Source organism: Etheostoma spectabile, chromosome 16 (genome assembly GCF_008692095.1).
Source record: "Etheostoma spectabile isolate EspeVRDwgs_2016 chromosome 16, UIUC_Espe_1.0, whole genome shotgun sequence".
Lineage (NCBI taxonomy): Eukaryota > Metazoa > Chordata > Actinopteri > Perciformes > Percidae > Etheostoma > Etheostoma spectabile.
Genome location: NC_045748.1, coordinates 2,188,950 through 2,207,862, shown reverse-complemented (window position 1 = coordinate 2,207,862; position 18,913 = coordinate 2,188,950). Strand labels below are relative to the sequence as shown.

The 18,913-nt window shown below is 41.9% G+C and overlaps 1 protein-coding gene across 1 annotated transcript in view; it reads right to left on the bottom strand.

Annotated features, from left to right (window-relative positions):
• The window catches only part of LOC116704700 (protein turtle homolog A), an 85,070-nt gene that overhangs the window by 40,668 nt on the left and 25,489 nt on the right, over positions 1 to 18,913 (bottom strand). The gene's annotated exons all lie outside the window — the stretch shown is intronic.

The window sequence follows — 18,913 nt, the reverse complement described above, 5'->3', positions numbered from 1 at the left end:
AGTACATTATCTGAGCTTGGCGTGTGGGCGCAGCGTTGCCACATGTATGGATTACGGAGACAATAGCTGATCTGGATGAAAAGCCTAAAAGCCTTAAGTAACCTCTAACTGTCACTCAATGTATCCATCTAGCATTTTTTAAGGTGCTGCGGAGATCATGTGTTTATTTATACGAGGAACATGTGGCATTTATCCGTGTATAAATGGGTGTGATGATTGGATGTGAGTGGAGTGCTCAGAAGACCATAATACAATCATTCCATTTACCATCCATTTAATGAGTACGATGTTAGACATTAGCTGGATGAATTAAGTCTTGTTTTAAGATGGATGTGAGTCTTTAACATTGTTCCACAGCGCTCCAAGATCCTCTTTATTTTCTTCTGCTGGCTAATTGGCCATGGTCTCATATCTGTTAAATGCATATAGGTACCTAATGTAAACAGGGGCAAGGTAAAATAGATTGTTGAAACTGGTATTGTATAACATGAGTTTATATTCAGTTGCATGTAGAAGATATTGGAATTCATATTGGGTACGGGTGTTGAATTCCCGAAGAGAATTGACAAAGAAACACAAATTTAGTGTTTTCTGTCACACCAACGCAGTTGTCAGACATTAGATGAAGCAATGATAACGGACGTACATTGTGAAGGCGAGAATTCGCTCAAAAATAAGGTTATTAGTTTCGGACTGAGTGAAACTTTTGGAGTAAGTGACATCTGTGCATGTAAAATAAGGTTTTGTTCTCTGCATGTAATATGATTGCTCCAGATGTTCTGAACTGCAACAGTGTTTCAGATATAAGGGCTTTTAGAGACATATTTCAGCTGTTGTTTGACATTTTAGAGACCAAATGATTACAAAAAGATCAATGATTGCAGCTGTTTTGTACATTTTGTGGATACAAGTCCTTTGAACATGCCTCCCACTCGGTCCCCCGTTATTGTTGTCCCTCCCGAAAGCACGTCTCTCAACAAGTCCAGAATGCACCTACTCGTGCACGGCCGGTGGCGACCCCCCCCAACGACTTACGTTTGGCAGAAAGGTGGAGAGAAAGATCCATCACATAGAGTGAGTGCAATCATTACTCTTTTATCTGAGCAGTCCATTTTCACCCTTTTGATGTTTTATGCAGTGCGTTTCAGCAGGTGGAGCAAAAAATGACTGAGAATGGTTTCTTTTTTTTTTTTTTTCTTTTCGAAGTTTGAGGGCACAGGAGTGGCTGTTACATCTCCGTTTTAATCGGCTTTGGATTAATGAAGATTGCAAAACAAATGGTACAGAGAAGACACACACAAAATCAAATCCACATAAACTGACAAAACGTGAAATAAACAATTGGCATTCAGTCTATTCACAGAGATTAAATGTGAATACAAAGATAAAACATTTTTCTCCACATTTGTTTGACAGGCTGTACAACAGATGAGATCTATAGAGGCTAGAATGTACTTAATGTCCACACATGCAAGAATCGGCTCCCTTATCAATAGAAACTAAATCTGCTCCTCATAGTCTTAAACATTCTTAAAGCCGGTTTCACATGCACTCATGTGCCGCTCCACTGAATTTATTTTACATGTCACTTTGATTGCTTCTAAACTATATGGGTAATAGGAGAGATGTAGATGTAAAATACCTGCATGCTTCGGTTCATTCTGAATACACTTTGGTGACTGAGGGCCAATTGGAGTCTCTGTCTGCATTAGCTGGAGTAAACAATGTACAATCTGTTTGGTCAATGGAAGAAGCATCCGTACTCTCAAATATGTGCAGGAATCTTTTAGCGAGCTTTCGGTTTAAATAACTTTCCAGGGCAAGAAGAGGCAGAACCAGTAATTCAGTAAAAAACCATACATTTTCTATGTTCTTAGTCATTAATTCATCACACTCAGAACACATGCACCACAGGTAAGAAATAGTCAGCGGGTTGAAATTTCTTCATGAAACTCTTCATACTCAGATGTTCTTCGCATGTTGCTTCCATTCATGATTTAACTACTAACTTTCAGCTTGCAATAAATGGCAACACCTAGTAGGAAATGTAAAATCTTGACTACCGAGCTACTGCAATGCCAAAGATGGCTCCTGGAGAAATCCACAGCACTCCATGTGTTTTTGTTATTCACATAGACAGAGGTGTGTGTTTGTGTGTGTGGGGAATTCTGCTTTGGTTGCACAGTACAAGTAAAACATTCACAAAAGAACTACTGCCCTGCATCTTCTAGGTTATCTCCTACTCAAACCACACCGATTTGAATGATCTGCTGATTAACAAGCAGTGAAGCTCGTCAAGGGCTCAATAAGACTGATAATTAGGATCAAGTGGTGTTTGAGTAGCTTAGAGACCTAAACATGCAGGGCAGCAGCTCTCCAGGAGAAGGGATGGGCCGCTGATTTAAATAGACACCAGTATGCACTGCGTTAATCAAAATGAACAATGACTGATGTAAATTATAATTGTCTATTCACTCAATGTCAACTTTGGCTTCACAGAATTCCTTTTATAGGACAGCGCAGTCTAAGGGCCGCTTAAGAAATAAAAACTGAGATGTTTTTTGGTCGACCAAGAGTTTTTGCAGTAACCAAGCCAGCTAGTGGTGAAAGAATGCTTTATTCCTGCAGTGTCTGTCCCGGAGAAAGAGAGAGCTGTACGTTGTTATATTCTTGAGATGATAAAAGGTTGATGAAAAAAAATGACACAACCAGAAGTTAACTTTATGAACACCCAAGGTTTGTGCCAAGGAGTTAAAGTTAGAGCAAAGCTTCTCTTTTTGGAATTTTGCGAGTAATGTTTTTCACCCCAGCACGGGCGGAGTGAAATTCAGCCCTGGCAACCCCCACTTTGACGAAATGTCAGTTTTTGTCAATTCAGCTAACGATGTACCTGACAAGTCATGGTGAAGGTACATCACTAAAGCGATGCAAAACAAAAAGTCCAGCAGTGCCTTTATAGCATTCTGCTCATTCATTTGCAACATTGTCAAGACAATGGACCAACACAACCACAGTTTAAATGTATGATACAGGTAGCTTTCTAAAATCTCCAACCTATGTGCATATATTGTCTTAGAGTATAGATTGTTATATCAGCCCACCCCACAGGTTATGCCACAAGAGTAACTAACACCAACTTACATAACACCTGTGTTCTTACTGACCTCCAGTGGTCGTAGTTGCCACCTTACTGCAGTGATGTAGAGATTACTCAGACGGGCCAGTTTATCTGTAATGAACACTCACCTCCTAATAATTTTAATATAGCTACACGTGGTTCTTGGTGCTGATCTTTGTGAAATGACGTGTTTGCAATGAGGATTTGCATAGAAAAGGGGACAACTTTGCGCCAAATGTCTGCATATTACGTCATTTAAATACATGCAAGTACAGGCGCACTGAGAAGCTATATGTCTGACAGCGCAATTAGGGTGCATTTCACACATTGCAGGGGTGCTGGAGATAGATTATCATTTGTGCAGTTTAAACGGCCACAAAAGCCGCGCAGTCCTTTTGATGCTTATTAAGTGTGGTGCCCTGTCAGGTTTATGCAACAAACACAGTTTATAGTTATAGTGTTTTCTCACCGAAACACATGTGTGAATTGAATGTGTTTGTAATGTGAAAGGTTAACACAAGCCCACGAGAATCATCACCCACCTCTGCATCGAACATCATTATCTTTTGAAGCACATTTACTGTGCCATTCAGTCGCGACTACTTTGCAACCTTGGCCGCAACAGCCAACACAATAAATTAAAGCCAGACTTGGTGAAGACAATTGATAGTCTCTGCCATAACAAAGCAACATAAAATACAAACATAAGTAAAAAGGAAGAAAAATAGGTTCCAGCTTCAGTCATGGTAAAACAAGAAAGGAAAAAATGAAATGCCTGAAGAAGTGGAAGCACTAAAGAGCTTTTCTGTAGGAGGGTTTTACAATAGCAATGTTCAGTGCCAAGGATTTGATCCAAGTGAGCGGAGAATGGTTGATGATTGCCAGCAGCACACAATTGAACACTCTGATATAAAATGGTGCTGGGACAGGTCAGTTGAGCAGTGGAAGGCTAATTTGATACTTTCCTTCCTGAGCATTTCTCTACTACACATATCATTTTTCATTACATCTTACTCAGGTAATACTCAACCTGATTTGATGAGGAAAAGTTTCAGAGAGCTTTTTGGAGCTGATAATAATGCTGTTACACGCTGAGTAGAGCACACAAGATTATTCGATTATTCTGTACTTGCATTTTGGGAAATAAGCCCTTTGTAATAGCTTTTTTGTCTTTTTTTTTTAAATAGTGAGGTGCTCTTGAGAAAGTCAAAAAGTGGACTTTCAGCTTAGTTTTCACCAGTTACTCTCAGCATCCTGTTTTTACGTGGTTGGTGTTGTATGGCGGTTATGATTTTGTTGAAGGTTTATTATTGTCACATGAAGAGTTTATTATTGAAACAAACTAGCCGTCACGGGAGGAGGGTAAACATTATTATTGCTTAAAGTGAATTAATTTTTCATTTGATTTTGTTGTGCCACATAGTGGGAAGGGAACTCTTGCTGACATTTACTAGTTCTTATTGCATGTGGTTGGGGGCTGTTAATCTACAGAAATTTGACAGAAAAAATACGCTTTTTTTTGAAATGTATGTTGCAGGAAGAGAGGGGTTCAGTGTTGGAGTCCGGGGAGCTAGCGAGCAACTATAACATCAAGTAGTTGACTGTATTGTTCTTTGTTTTGGCGTTGGCTACGGCCCACAGAACCTGTGTCAGGTCAGTTATAAAATTGCAGTGAACTGGCTAAACGTCTTACCGAGGGACGTGACAGTACGATAAAGTTTGCTAATTAGAACTTAGTTATATCAACGACGTTCGCTTCAGGGTTTCTCCAGTGAAAGACCTCCTCCGCAACGCCATTAAAGACGGTCTGACAATGAAATGTTAGCACCAAAAACAAAGTGCAGCTGAATGAGGAATGTTTGTATAGTTTTGCAGGTATGTGATCACACTGGAAGCTAAGAAATTTTGACCTGATGGTGGCACAAGATGATATCCTATTACAATAGGTTAATCTCCCAGGAACCTTAGATATCTGTACCAACGTTCATGCTAATCCATCTAGTAGTGATAAGATATTTGGATGGACAGGATGACTGGACTGGAAACACAGAGACTGAACAATAACAATATGTACTGTATGTGTGTGTCTATGGATGAGAAATGTAGTGTGCTAAAGGAGCCTAAAAAAAATGTGTTGAGTTGGTGATTCTGTGTAGGGTTGTCATTGCAAACAATCCTTTTAACATCAGTCATTTGATTTAAAACTATGAGGAAGGCATTCAGTGGCATTCATAAAAGCAGCATTCATTAATACAGGCTGGGTATCATTAAAGTCAATGGCATGAAAATGTCACTTTGTGAGGTTTTTAACATTAATATGAGCTCCCCAGCCTGCCTATTGCCCAAGTGGCTAGAAATGGCGTTAGGTGTAAACCAAGCCCTGGGTATCCTGCTCTGCCTTTGAGAAAATGAAAGCTCAGATGAGCCGATCTGGAATCTTGCCCGTTATGAGGTCATGAGGAGCAAGGTTACCTCCCTCCTTCTCTGCTCTTAAACTCAGAGAATTGGGCCCACCCATGAGAGAGAGACATCATGGCTTTAAACACAGCAAAGTGGTAGTTGGTCAAGGCCACACCCCCACCTTCACCTTATCCCCCTTCTTCCTTCTCAAAAGCTACAGAACAGAATGGCATATTCTTATGGAAAGCTCATTGTGGGACTGGCTCTAATGGCTATAATTCTTCACCAACTGTGAATTTGAAAAAGAGAATTCAGATACGGTATAGGGGACCACTAAGTCTATATAAAGAGACTTCAGATACACGTTTAGGGACGCACTAGGTCTATATAAAAGAGACTTCAGATACGGTATTAGGGGACCACTAAGGTCTATATAAAAGAGACTTCAGATACGGTATTAGGGGACCACTAAGATCTATATAAAAGAGGATTCAGATACGGTATTAGGGGACCACTAAGGTCTATATAAAAGCATCCAAAACACCTGACAAAGTCATGGGATCTTATAAACATGATACCAGAACATTAAGTGATAGAGAATTTTGTTTTTTAAATAATCTTTTGCATGTTATGCATTTATTCATCAGACACAAAGGGGAGAGGATAGCCAACTATCCAACCCTTTGATGGTATCTCGGCACACTGAACGAACATGGATTGTAGTGATGCGGTGGGGGGCCAATCAATTGCATTAATCAAAGAAGATCTGTGGTGATGGTTACTTGCAAAAAACATACAAATACTCCTTTTTTAGATCTGGATACAGAAAGGATCAAATGCAGGAATCAATTGACTGGAGACGTTTTGATACTATTTGGTAATAGGTTATTTCAGCCGATACCTTTTTAAGCCAGTGTTTCCAAATGGGGGTACTTTGGAGTGTGGCAGGGGTTACGTGAACATTTTTGAAAAAAAACAAATGCTATTAAAATATGTCATGCATAATTCCTAAATAAATATACTATAATAATAATATTAAGTGATGGATTCTAAACATTTGAAATGAGCATTTAAAAGATTACTTGGCTTAAAGGAGGAACATTATTGACAAAAGTTGAAAAACACTGCTTTTAGGTATGGAACCCATACCCAAGCCTTATTCAGTAACACAGGTGATGTTGATATCAAGGGAAAAAGAAAAAAATAGCGGGTAGAATTTTGTGTCTGTTACAGTCATGAGTCATCTGACCTGAATGGTAATTCCTTGAATGTGTTACGTGAGTGTCCCACACAAACATCGTCAGTGGACATGTGTAACCTGTTATAAGGTGTTTACAGCCGCGTAGAGCCCTCGTGTTCCCCTCTGCTCTCCTGTAAATGTAAGAATGCATAAAATGAGTGGATACTCCTCTTCATAATCTAACTGAAATGAAAAAATATTCCTACCTTTATCTGCATACAGCAGTGAGTAACTCGCAGGGGAAAAAGAAAAACAAAAAAAAACCCCTCTACGCTGTTGATGCCGACAGAGCTGTTGACTCCACTAGAATAGGAATGCTGAATCTGCTCTCTGCTGTATTTGACAGCAGCGTTTGCAACTTACATATTAGGGAATTCCCGTGTGCTTTTTCTCCAGGTTCTGAAGTCCCGAGTGAAGATCATGGTAGAGGAACTCACTCATCTCAGTCTCATCCCTGAGGATTCTGGGACTATACACCTGCATGCCGAGCAACGGCCTGCTGACCCGCCCACCCCCCCCGCCTTGCAACTCACAGGATGCGTACGTTTCTGTGTGTAGTCGTAGTTGGACACCATATGCTACCATACACATACACACAAAGACATTATGGTTCAAAATTAACTCTACAAAGCACAAGGGATTTTTATGGTTATGCAACTAAAACATAGGTACTGTATTAATATTACATATTAGAATATGCATCACTGCAGCAAAGTGAAACGTTAAACCAGTGCTCTTTCATTGAGTTACATCAAGTGTGGTTACAACGGAAAAAAATACACAAATAAATTCGAAGTGTACCATAAGCAAAGATCAACGGTACCCTTACGCTGGGGTTCCCTCATAGATGTTAATATTAATAATAAATTTTAATTAATATATATCTAAATATAACAGTCTATGGTTTCACGGGCAGCTGAAATAATGGCAGAGCGGAGCGATTCAATTTCCCTATTAGGACAGTGGTATGAGACAAAGTGCCTGATGCTACGCTATCCCAAATTGACTCCAACATATTTCTGTGTAAACACACATGATATTTTTAAAATCTGAGCAAACCAAAGATGGTTTCCTAAAGATTACTTTATGAGACGTCTCTGTTTGACTACGTGGATAGCATAGCTTGCTTGGCAGAGAGTGCTGAAGCAATGTATCATGGTGAGTTTTTAATAACGTTATATTTGTATTTTTTAGTACACACATTGTAGCAATGAAAACAGCTAGCTGTTGCTAGCAATACAAAAACATTTTGTACTAAACTAAATGACACCTTTTAAGCAGCAAATGTTGTGACCCGAGTAGAATTCGTACCAATAGTTTACAGGCCTTATAGAAACTGGAAATATCAAAACAAACAACAAATTGTTAGCAAAGCGTTCATGCATCAGTTGTTTCCGCTTGGAATCCCATGGTTGCAACTCCAAGACAGAGTTGCAGTTGTTTAAAAGGTGTGAAAAACCAGCGTTAGAGTGCCATAGCGTACCATTCGAAAGTCAAAAGTTTGCTAACCTTCTTCCAGAAGGCTTTTCCTCAAAGAGGACTGAGATTGATTGTTGAGAATCATCTCCATAAGTCAGAGCTTTCTTAATAGAGCTGAAGTTATAGATTAAGAAGAGAGGCCATGCTGAAACCAAGCATATGTGGATAGTTAAAGACTGCATTTAAAATCCAAATGAATGAAGTCTTTAACTATCATTTTAATGCATTGGTTTCAGCTGTAGTCATGGTAATGGTAAAGGAATCTTAACTGACATAGAGAACCTTCACACTTCCTCATCTGAAGGTAAAACCGACACCATGGTCAATAAAACCAACGTTTATTTTAGTCTTCAGGAATATGTTGGTGAGCGCTCTTAATCATCATTTTGTAAACATTGCCATTGCTTTGCCATTTAAGTCACAGAAAAGGTCGTGGCAAAAACTATGTATGTACCTATGTACATTGAATTAACAGGTAGGTCTATATTCAGAATTTAATTGACATACATACATTATAAATTATATTATATGTATACAGTGTATTGTTTCTACAGGTGTGTAAGTGTGTGTGTGTGTATATATATATATATATTATTATAAACAGATATATATCATCTCTATATACAGTGTGTGTGTGTGTGTGTATTAATGCTGGAACAGCTACAAAACATGAATACATGAGATGAAGTTTAAGTTGGTTAACAGTGGTATTAAACAACACGTCAATCCCTTTGGAAGTGACAGCAGCAGGTTCCTCAACATGGTCTTTTTAAATCCTGGGGCTATTATCATGGATTGTCCCTCGTGGATTACAACAAACAATCAGTCCTTCAAATGAATCAGAAGTTAGGGATCGTGGTGAAGTTTTTCGCACCAGTGCTTCCCACCATAATATGAAACCGTGATCTGTATCTAGTTATTACAAAAGTAAACTCTCACATTTTTTCTTCTGCTCAGACCCAGCCCAGGCTCTTCCAAGCCCCAGAAAACGTACCTTCCACAGGTATGGAGGGTGTGGTCGCCTGCCCAGCGCAGCTCAGCCTCCGCTCCGTGTGGATGGACACAAGATGGAGAACCCACTGACCTGTCCCATGGTAATCAAAATGATGGAGACACAGTTTACCAACGTGCCTGACCTTTCGGTGTGTCTCAACTCAGATTTCTGTCCCTGTTTTTTTGTCTGGCCAACACTACTCTATTTATTGATTATGTTACTGCACAAAATCGAGGGACCCCGCAGGGCGAATACTATTATTCATTTAGCAGAGAAATGTCGAAGGCTGCCTGACTACACGCATCTACTGTATGAGCCAGCCACCCGTCCAAAGCACGCCACATTAGCAAAACCTGTTTTGCTTATCCTCTTTAAATTCACCGGCCCACTCACAACATGCCTACCGGAACAGCACAGCCACCACTATTTTCTTGTACACGGTGTGAAGACCGAGGTAGACGTGTGAACTTTCACCCAGGCATTTTAATGGCGACGTTCCTTGCTCACTGCATTCTTCCCATTGATCATCTACACCACATATATCTTAAAGGACGGAGGATGTGGTTGTGCATATAAAACTTTTGAAGCATCCCCAAGGAAACCCTTATGAGCCCCTGCCTCCATCTTCTTTTTTTTTCCATTCCACTTCATCATGCTGATCACCCGTTTGAGAGAGGAGTACAGGAACCGTTATAGATGGGGGCAGAGGGTTGGGACTTCTCAATAGTTGACCACGTCTTTACATCGCAAAACCATATTTGAATTTTTTGAATTTTAAACATTCTTTTCAACCATTATCCATGTTTTGCATGTAAATAAAAAAAAAAAAAAAAATCCCAACCACTTTCTCCTTCCCTTCACATGCTGAGTTGAACCCCCCCCACCCCCTCGACACTTTGACCTGAGCGATGGACATGTTGTGGATGAGTCGCACCACAGAAATGTGAGCCTTCCTGTGGCGGCGACACAGGCACAGGAGTCAGTGCTTTATTCTGACCAATTATTCATTCCCATGCTGATTCACCAATCGTATACTTCCTCAGGACTCATTCTCGGAGGATAAGCAGTTTTGACTTCATTAATGGAGTGAGGAACTTTTGCACAGTCAAAGCCCCACACATGCTTCTGCTGTGGCTCACTGGGGAAAGAACTCGAAATTGTAACTGCTTTTAATGCACACTGCTTCACAAAGTGTTTGGAAAGTCTTCAGAGCTTTATGTTACGCCGTAGTGATTCCCTAGAAATGATGATCAAGGCAAGCCAAGAAGTTGTTTTTAATTCAACAGAAGCACTTATCTTTTACAGAACTTTTGATATGATCTCCAAAGCTTGAAAAACATTATTAATATAATTATAATAATTTAGAGGAGGGGGGGGATAACCACTTTCATTTCAATTCAATTTATTATTTATATATAAATCATAACAAAATGTACTCGAGACCCTTTACAAACGGATAGACTCAGGAACTCCATAGCCCTCTATAAAGCCCAAAAACTCAGTAATCTCCCCAAGAGCAAGCAATTGTGCGCACAGTGGTGAAGAAAAACTCCCTTTTAGGAGGAACCTTGGACAGACCAAAGCCTTGGTAGGCCGGTGTCGACGTGGGCGGGTCGTGGCATAACTACATACATAAAGATTACGGAAAGCAATAGTCTACAAACTGGTCCAGTAGTAGTTCATGTCATAGCTCTCTACAGAGACTCAGCTGGACTGGCTGGAGTTGTATAAAGTTCCTGTCCTTTTAATAAGCTCTCTGCAGTTTTAACTACGGCTTGTCCTTTAATTGTAGTAGCTCAGAGGGGCGTGAGCATTTGTGCTTTCTTTAGTATCAAGGATGGACGTTGACGCCAGAGGGCTCTTTGTTGATGACACACGCAATGACGACCCGGCAGGGATTACGTGTACGCCATACAACCGCTACGGCAGCATGGGTCATCGGAGCCAACGGACTAACTAACAGGTTAGTGTGCAATAATGGCCCTTGTCTCACTCAGTGGAGAGTAACTGTACATTCCACACGTTTTAAAACTAACATTCTTTAAATTGATTATTAGTGTGTGAAAAATGGACTCAGGGCTTACACATGCTCTGTGGCTGGGAGGATGGAATGTCTAACACACTACATTTGGAAAGAATGATACTATACTGAGATAAGGAGATGTGTTAGATAAGATATGGGACCCCGTACAGAGATTCTTAAAGTGGCATTCTGCTTTGTAATCTCTCATGTGTATATATATTTATATATGGGTGTTGTGTGTACTTTTCTTGCCACTCTCGATGTCCACTTTTTTCCTTTGAAATAAATCTTTTTGTTATTTAATTTGACATCCAGTTGTTGACCAAAGTCGGTTTGTTTTTTGTAATATTTTTTTACTCTTTTTCACAAAGCAATAAACAATTACAAAAAATACTTAAAGTAGCTACGAGGTACTTTTAAAAGTTTCTGTTTCATTTTCATCTGAGATCATAAATACCTGTAACAGCAAATGAGACAATCTAAGAAAAGAACTTATTTTTATGTAGTTTTTATTGATCCTTTTCCACTTTCCGGGTCCGATTTTCCCACAAAGTCACAGATAAATGCAGATGCAAGTGACAATAAGGCAACCTAACTTTCTTGCATCATGCCAGGAAGTCCCCAAAACTGCCAGTTGACTGTCCTTCTAGTTCTGATAACTGTCCTCTACACACCCGTGCGTTGCATTTTTATTAGCCTCAACTGCATCTGTCCAAGCAAATTAAAAAACTTCCCAGAAAACACATTTCACTGACCTTTTTCCCTCGACGGTGAGCCCTCTGGAACAAATAGAAGTCAACTTAGTACTGCAGTGGCCCACTGTTGGGGAGTTAATTTGTGCGGTAATCCTTTTGTAATAAGTATAGTGCCAAACGGCGTAACCAGTCTAAAATCCATTGTTGCTCATGCTGCAATCTCTTGATTCTGCTATATTGCTTGGAAATTCACAGGACCCCCCATCACAGCATCGGGACCGACGCCAGTACATACAACAGGAAGCTGGGAGGACCTTGCTCATCCCTTGTCAAGGAACAAGGACCCCACAGTTAAAGTGACCTGGCGCAAGGTAAATTACCCAGTATAGCATTCAATAAATAAGTATAAGCATACCTGTTCTATTTTGTGCCACATTTGCTATATTTGGCTCTGTTGTACTAAGTTGCTCTGTTCATATTCAAAACCTTGGGGAAACATCTGTAAATGGTGTGTATATTTCTACGGTATACAAGATGTTTAACACATTAAAACTACTTATAAGACAGGAAAATAAAAAAAATTTTACATGGGCATTTGGTAGGTGTTTGAGTTTCTCTGGATATGAACCACACATACAGTACGTAAAAGAAATTATGAGTATTTCTCAAATTCTCTCTGTGAAATGTTAAAGTATATTTGTTACATTACTTATGCTGCAATTAGAGGCGATACCTATTAAAATTTGATTTAGGGTGACGAGCTATACACATTACCCAGGGGTTGTAGTAGCTAGCACCGTAATATCCTGTAGGAGGTGGGCAAGAATGTTGATTCCAATGGAGCGGTTTGAGGTAGGAGACTTAAAAGGAGGTGTGGATGGACGCCAATAGTCCTCTACAGCTCTGGGATTTGATATATCCTCTTGTATTATACCCTGCTTACATATTCCATTTCATTTGAAAACACGACAGGCGAAGTTAAGTCACTCTAGTCTGTTCCTTCACGTTCCACTTCCGGGTTGCTCCGGTGCCACAGGAAATTCGGCCGGATGCATTTAGTAGCCCGACCCTCCTCCGCCCCCCGAGCGCTGTAGGTCTGGCAGAGCAAAACTAAAGTGGCTCCGACTGCCATTTCACTATAACTTTAAGGACAACAAGGCGAAGTGCTGCCGTCTAGTGGTTGACATGCTCCTGTACACTACCTGCGCCTCTGCAGCATTCACAATGGGATATAAATGTGTCAGAAGTGCAACCTTCAACCCTAGAGATCAGTGCATCAGTGCTATTCCTCCATACAGATTTAGTGAGGAGTGCTCTGGAAGTAGAGATATCAGCAATTCATATCCCATTTTAGCATGGACACCACCCACTTCCTGAATAAAAAAAAGTGCTTTCAACCAGGCACACAGAACATGAGAAGCAGATGCATGAGTTGATGGTAAAACAAAGGGATGAAGTGATGCATACTGTGTAATTTACATACTCAAATTCAGTTTTAATGTACTTATATTCATTTTACATCCAATCTACAGAGCCCAAGAAAGGAACAAAAACAAGATCACTGTCCTAATACAGGACTGTGTCAGATTAACCTGATAACGATAAATGTAATAAAAACCATTTTTTTGATCTAAAATGAATCATTTCCTACACTTGTGTTGACTCTTATCTGATCTGTTTGTGTTGTGCAGCTTTTTTAAGTTAAATTGTGATACGGTAAATATGAGTAAATCAAGATAGCCACTGTGTTAGAATTGTAATTAATCTTCTCTCTACATCAGGGATGATAGACTGTACTATATATGTAGACAGATGCAGAGAGTTTTGTTCTGTTCACACCCACCCGAGTCGAGGAGTTGTAGTTACGTGCCCGACTGAACCCGCCGGATTGAAGTTTCAGTTTTTATTCCAAACTGACCCAGCCCAACGCCATTAATGTAAGCTCCAGCACGGAGTTTGTCTCAAATGAATATGTCAGCTGCTGAGTAGCTAGTGTTGGGTCTGCGTTGTCACTTAGTCTAGCCCAACACAGATTTTGTCCAAAATGGGAGAGCTGGTAGATGTGAGCACTTAGAATATGGCGTTATATTGTACCTCATTCTGAGAGACATTGTATAGTTGGCACAGAGAAATACATTTGCATGCACGTACTCCATTTGAGAGGCAATTATACACATGCAAAGAATCTTTTGTTTGAGAAAACAAAATCTGTTCTGGTGCTTAATAAGTGTATGCGGTTTGCTATTATCCATAGTGTGCATATAACCACTGTCACGCATTTTACTCAGATGCCCCTTCACAAACTCTTGTACAGTGCGCTGTGGCTGTCGAGACCTAAAAGTAAAATCACGATCTTCAGTGCACATGTTATATCGAAAAAAAATTAACATGAAGTAATAAGAATATTTTTTGGGGCACAAGTTGCCAGTTGACTTCACTCTGTGGTTTGAGTTATGCCCCATTAACGTTTTTTTTAATTTGTACTGACTGGTCCGGGCGAGCGAGTCACGTGACTACACACACTGGTAGAACTTTTTAAGGAGAAAGTATGCCTCAACATCAACAGGTATAAATCATCGTAATTATGTCATGGGAACAAACTTCTAACAGCTTCCGATTTTCGAGGTCGATAAATTTCCGATCTCTCAACATCGCCACCTGCACAACCATTCGACACCTGCCACTGCTTAAAATGTGCCAAAAAACCAAACAATCAGGGGGAGTTAAAGGTGGTCGCTGATGGGCATTGTCTCAATTAGTTGCCAGTAGCAGGAAACACTAATCTACAGTGGAACAGTGAGTATTTACAGCCTAAAGAACCTAGTGTTCGTTCAGGACTGTCATGTAGCTAAATCAGTGGTCCCAAACCTTTTCACGTCAAGGACCCTAAAACTAACACAAATAGACCCACGGACCTCTGATTTGAGGAATTGGCCTTTTTTAGAAACAAAATTACAAAAACAAAAACTATTCATCACAGAAGATAAGCTTACTATAGGTAACGGTAGCAGCTATGGTAGCCATACAGCTTAAAGATTGACTGCTCTCCACATATGTTGTAGCATTAAAATAGATGTATTAATATATATTAAATCCATTTTATTTCACAATCCAGCCCAGTTTTAATCAAGTAGTAGTTCCGTCCGTTTCAGTTAAGGGTTCTGGGCCAAAAAGAGATCATGTATCTAATGTGTAAATGCGGCTTTTGTTTTGGTAGGTTGACTTGGCTGTCGCACGTCTTACTCACTAGAAGTCAACGGTTCTCTGCTCCTCAGCCTACTCACATAGAGACCACCAGGGGCGTGGCGAGTGCCCCCCCAGGGCTACCCATCCCACCAGATCCCGCCGCTGTGCACAAAGAGAGTGCGACAAAAAACATTGAAAAAAAGCAGACAGACAAACCGAACCCATCCCACATGAATCTAAAGCCTAGCTTGTCCTGCGCGTGCCCAAGATGCAAAAACCACGATGAGATTCCGTCTGACAAGACTCCGTTTATCACCTAACCGTGCACTCCCACCCCTGTGAAGCGGTCCCTGTGTCGTGTTCTTACACTGTGTGTACTGATAACCCTCTATTAAAACACCCTCCGCACAGCAGGCGGAAAAAGCCTGGGCCTCGTTTACCCCACTCGCCACTCCCAACCACACAAAAACAATGCGGCCTACTATAGAGATGGCTCCCCTAACTTTTCAAGACACACGGTCCCGTGTCGCTCGACACCCGCTCGCTGTCGCTATCCCCATCAATCCTTCCGTGGCGCTCCCTAAGGCACACCAAACACCCAGCCCATGCGGCACTAAGCTGTCGTTGCCCACCCGGGCGTGCAAACCAAGGCCCCCACCACATTTCTGGCCAAGAAGACCACAGCGAACACCCTGACTCGCCAGCCAAGGACACCAACTCACCCAGCACCGCAATTTCAGTTTGGTGGGTGAGATAAACAGCCTCCCACTTCTTCGGGGCTGTAACCCTGCGCAGCCACCACTACCATTCGCCACCCCCCCTCGGTATTACTCTATGAGTCGAGGTTGAGGAATTCCTTTATATGGTATCACCCATTGCAAGCTACCATGTGCAACACGCCCACCCCACCCCCCTACCCCCCACCCCACATGCAAACAGGCAAGCCTTTATACGCCACAGTGACCCCATCTGCTCCCCTCGGATGTTGTCCGCCGGCGCCGCGCGCCCTCCTCCACCAGCGTACTCCGTGCCCCACCCCCTCCACCCGCCGCCCCCTATCGCCCCTCGGTGAGAGGCCCCTCCGCCCACACCTCCCCCCCCACCCCCGCATGCCCGCCCTCTGATCGCTGCATACTTTAACCACAAACGACCCCATGCCGTTGATAAAGACCCCTAACGCGACCCCCGCCCACCACTGATGATCCTATACACCGGCGTTGGTTATAACCAAAGCGCACACAGCTCACCCGAATTTGGCCCCCAGCCCCGCAACCCCCCCCATTTGCCACGCCCACAAACCCACCCCACACAGTCCCAAAACTCCCACATCCACCATTGCAACCTAGCCCGCTGCCCACCTTAAAAGGCTGACTCCCGCCGGCCCCGTTATTCCCCGCCCGCTCCCCACCCCCTCCGCCCCCCCCTCCCTCCCACCTCCCTTCTCCCGTCTTCCCTCCGTCGTTTTGACCTTCCTTTGTTTGACCCTTCCCTTTCCTTTTCCCCAAATATCTATCCACCTACCCCCTCATACCCTCCCGGGACCCCCGGCTACATTCCTCTCACCCACCCCTCTTCACTACTTTTGGTCTCTTACATATCTTCTATGTTTTTTTTTCTTTGGCCGCCTCTGCAACAGCCGAACAGGACTTCCATTCTTCTTCTTTTACTAGCCTACCCCCGCCCTTCACCTTCTTCACCCAGATGTACGGCGACCGCATTATCATCCTAGCGCGTGGAGTAGTAGACACTCTTAGTGCTAGCGTGGGCAGAGAGTAGTCGTATTTGGAGTTGGCAAGAGGATCGCTAGTGAGAAAGGCAGAGATCCCGGCGACACCAACAAACACAACACACTAAAGTAGCAAAGAAAAAAGAGAGATGTGGCAAAGAAAGTGGATGTGCATACAGGGTGAAGAGAGGAGGAGAGGTTAGGCACCATAGGTAATCTGGGAGCAGCAAGAGCGTTATAGAAATAAATAGAACATAAATAAAGAAAATAAAGATAAGACATAAAAATAGAAGCCAGGATAAACAAACCCGGCTAAAGTCTCAGTGACTCGACGCTCGGACAGCGTGAACGGGTTACGCTGGATAGTTGAAGGATAGTCAAAGTGAATACACTCTCGATTATGCTTATATCTTCTGTTGTAACTGTATAGAACTATAACCAGGAGAATAAATTGAATGCTTGGAGCACTTGTGTGACTTCCCACAAATGGAATTGTAAGGATCATGGATTTTTCAGACTGATATATAGTTATTAGTAATATAAGATGCCTCCGGTTTGAATAGGGAATAGATTTTTATTTTTTTTAACTCAGTTTTGTTCAAGCCTCAGGTCAAGTAATTTGTTCCGATTACATAGACATCTGTAAAACATTCAGTCTGGTAGGAACAGAAATCACCACACAGTTTAATTTGAGTCGCAATAGCGCTGCCTACGTGACGCAAAATCTGGAGCTGATACTGGGACTGAATGATTAATGAAACCTACTTTCTGTCAGGTTTCATTAAAACCAGACGCCAGAATTCCCCGTGCCTTTTTTGTTATTCACTTCTCCTTCTCTCTGCCTCTCTCCCTATGCAGGGTGAAGAAGATCTTCATGGAGTGATAATGGATGGGGAAGACGACGAGGGTTCCTGTGCCCGTGCCCACGTCCTCGCCGGGCAGCGGGCTGCACGGGGTGACAGGACGTCTCATGCCACCGACTACCAGTTCAGCATAGGCTGTCCCAAAATTAAAATGGGCACAGGACCTTCCCAGTGGAGGATGCCAACTCGAGGACGACCGAGTCAGGACCATTTCGGTTCCCTCTTAAAACGTCCAATATCAGACGGTTCCATTTGGAATCCATTGCACAAAAGTGCAAAAAACTCACCACTATACAATATTATAATTATCTTCTTTTATTTCATACTTTTTAATGATGGATAACAATTGAGTGATTTCACATTTTTTTCACTTTGTTGTTAGAAACACACTGTCACACAGACTGGAATACTAACATAAGACTTAAGTACCGATGCCCCATACATGCACAAATAAAGAGATGTAACTACTGTGGACGGCGGAACACACAGGGCCATGAAAACAAGAACAAACAGAATACACAAACACGCGTTTTCCAAACGGCCATATAGCATTGAATAATGCTGCCTAAAGATAGTTCCCACGATCTGATCATGTCCATAGGGCTATGTGCAATTTTTATTTTTAACGGGAGCCTTGCCATGGGTTGTGTCGCCTATTAGCCTGACAAGCCAGACTCACATAAAGCTGTTGGGTCTGGGAATCCACCAGTGGCAGGGACTCAATCCGAGGGGCGGGATAAACGGGTCTGGTCTTTCAACTCCTCTGCACGCAATAGGATAGCGCTACAACCAACCAGAGCGAAATATAGATTAAACTCCCGCCGTATCCGGCGGCCATAAACTGTGTGCGTTCCCGAACATATCTTTCTTTTTTTAAGAATGACTTCAGTTCTTAACTCCAAGTCTCCAGAGTCGCGGCCAAAGCCGCATGGAAAGACCCCTGTCTACTACCAGCAGCAGCAATCTCTTTGTTTCAGTAGCAGGGAATACGCTGAAACCGTCGCCAGCTCGGCGTCATGACCAGATGTTAGTCTTGTCAGATCGGCAAGCCAAACGCAGAGTTGCCAGACTCTGTCTGCTTTCTAGATTTCTATGGCTAGTGTGTTTTAGCATTCATATGCTATGCAGTTATATTGAAGTCTTTATATATGTTATTTATTTATTGATTTATTTACGGCATTTATATTAT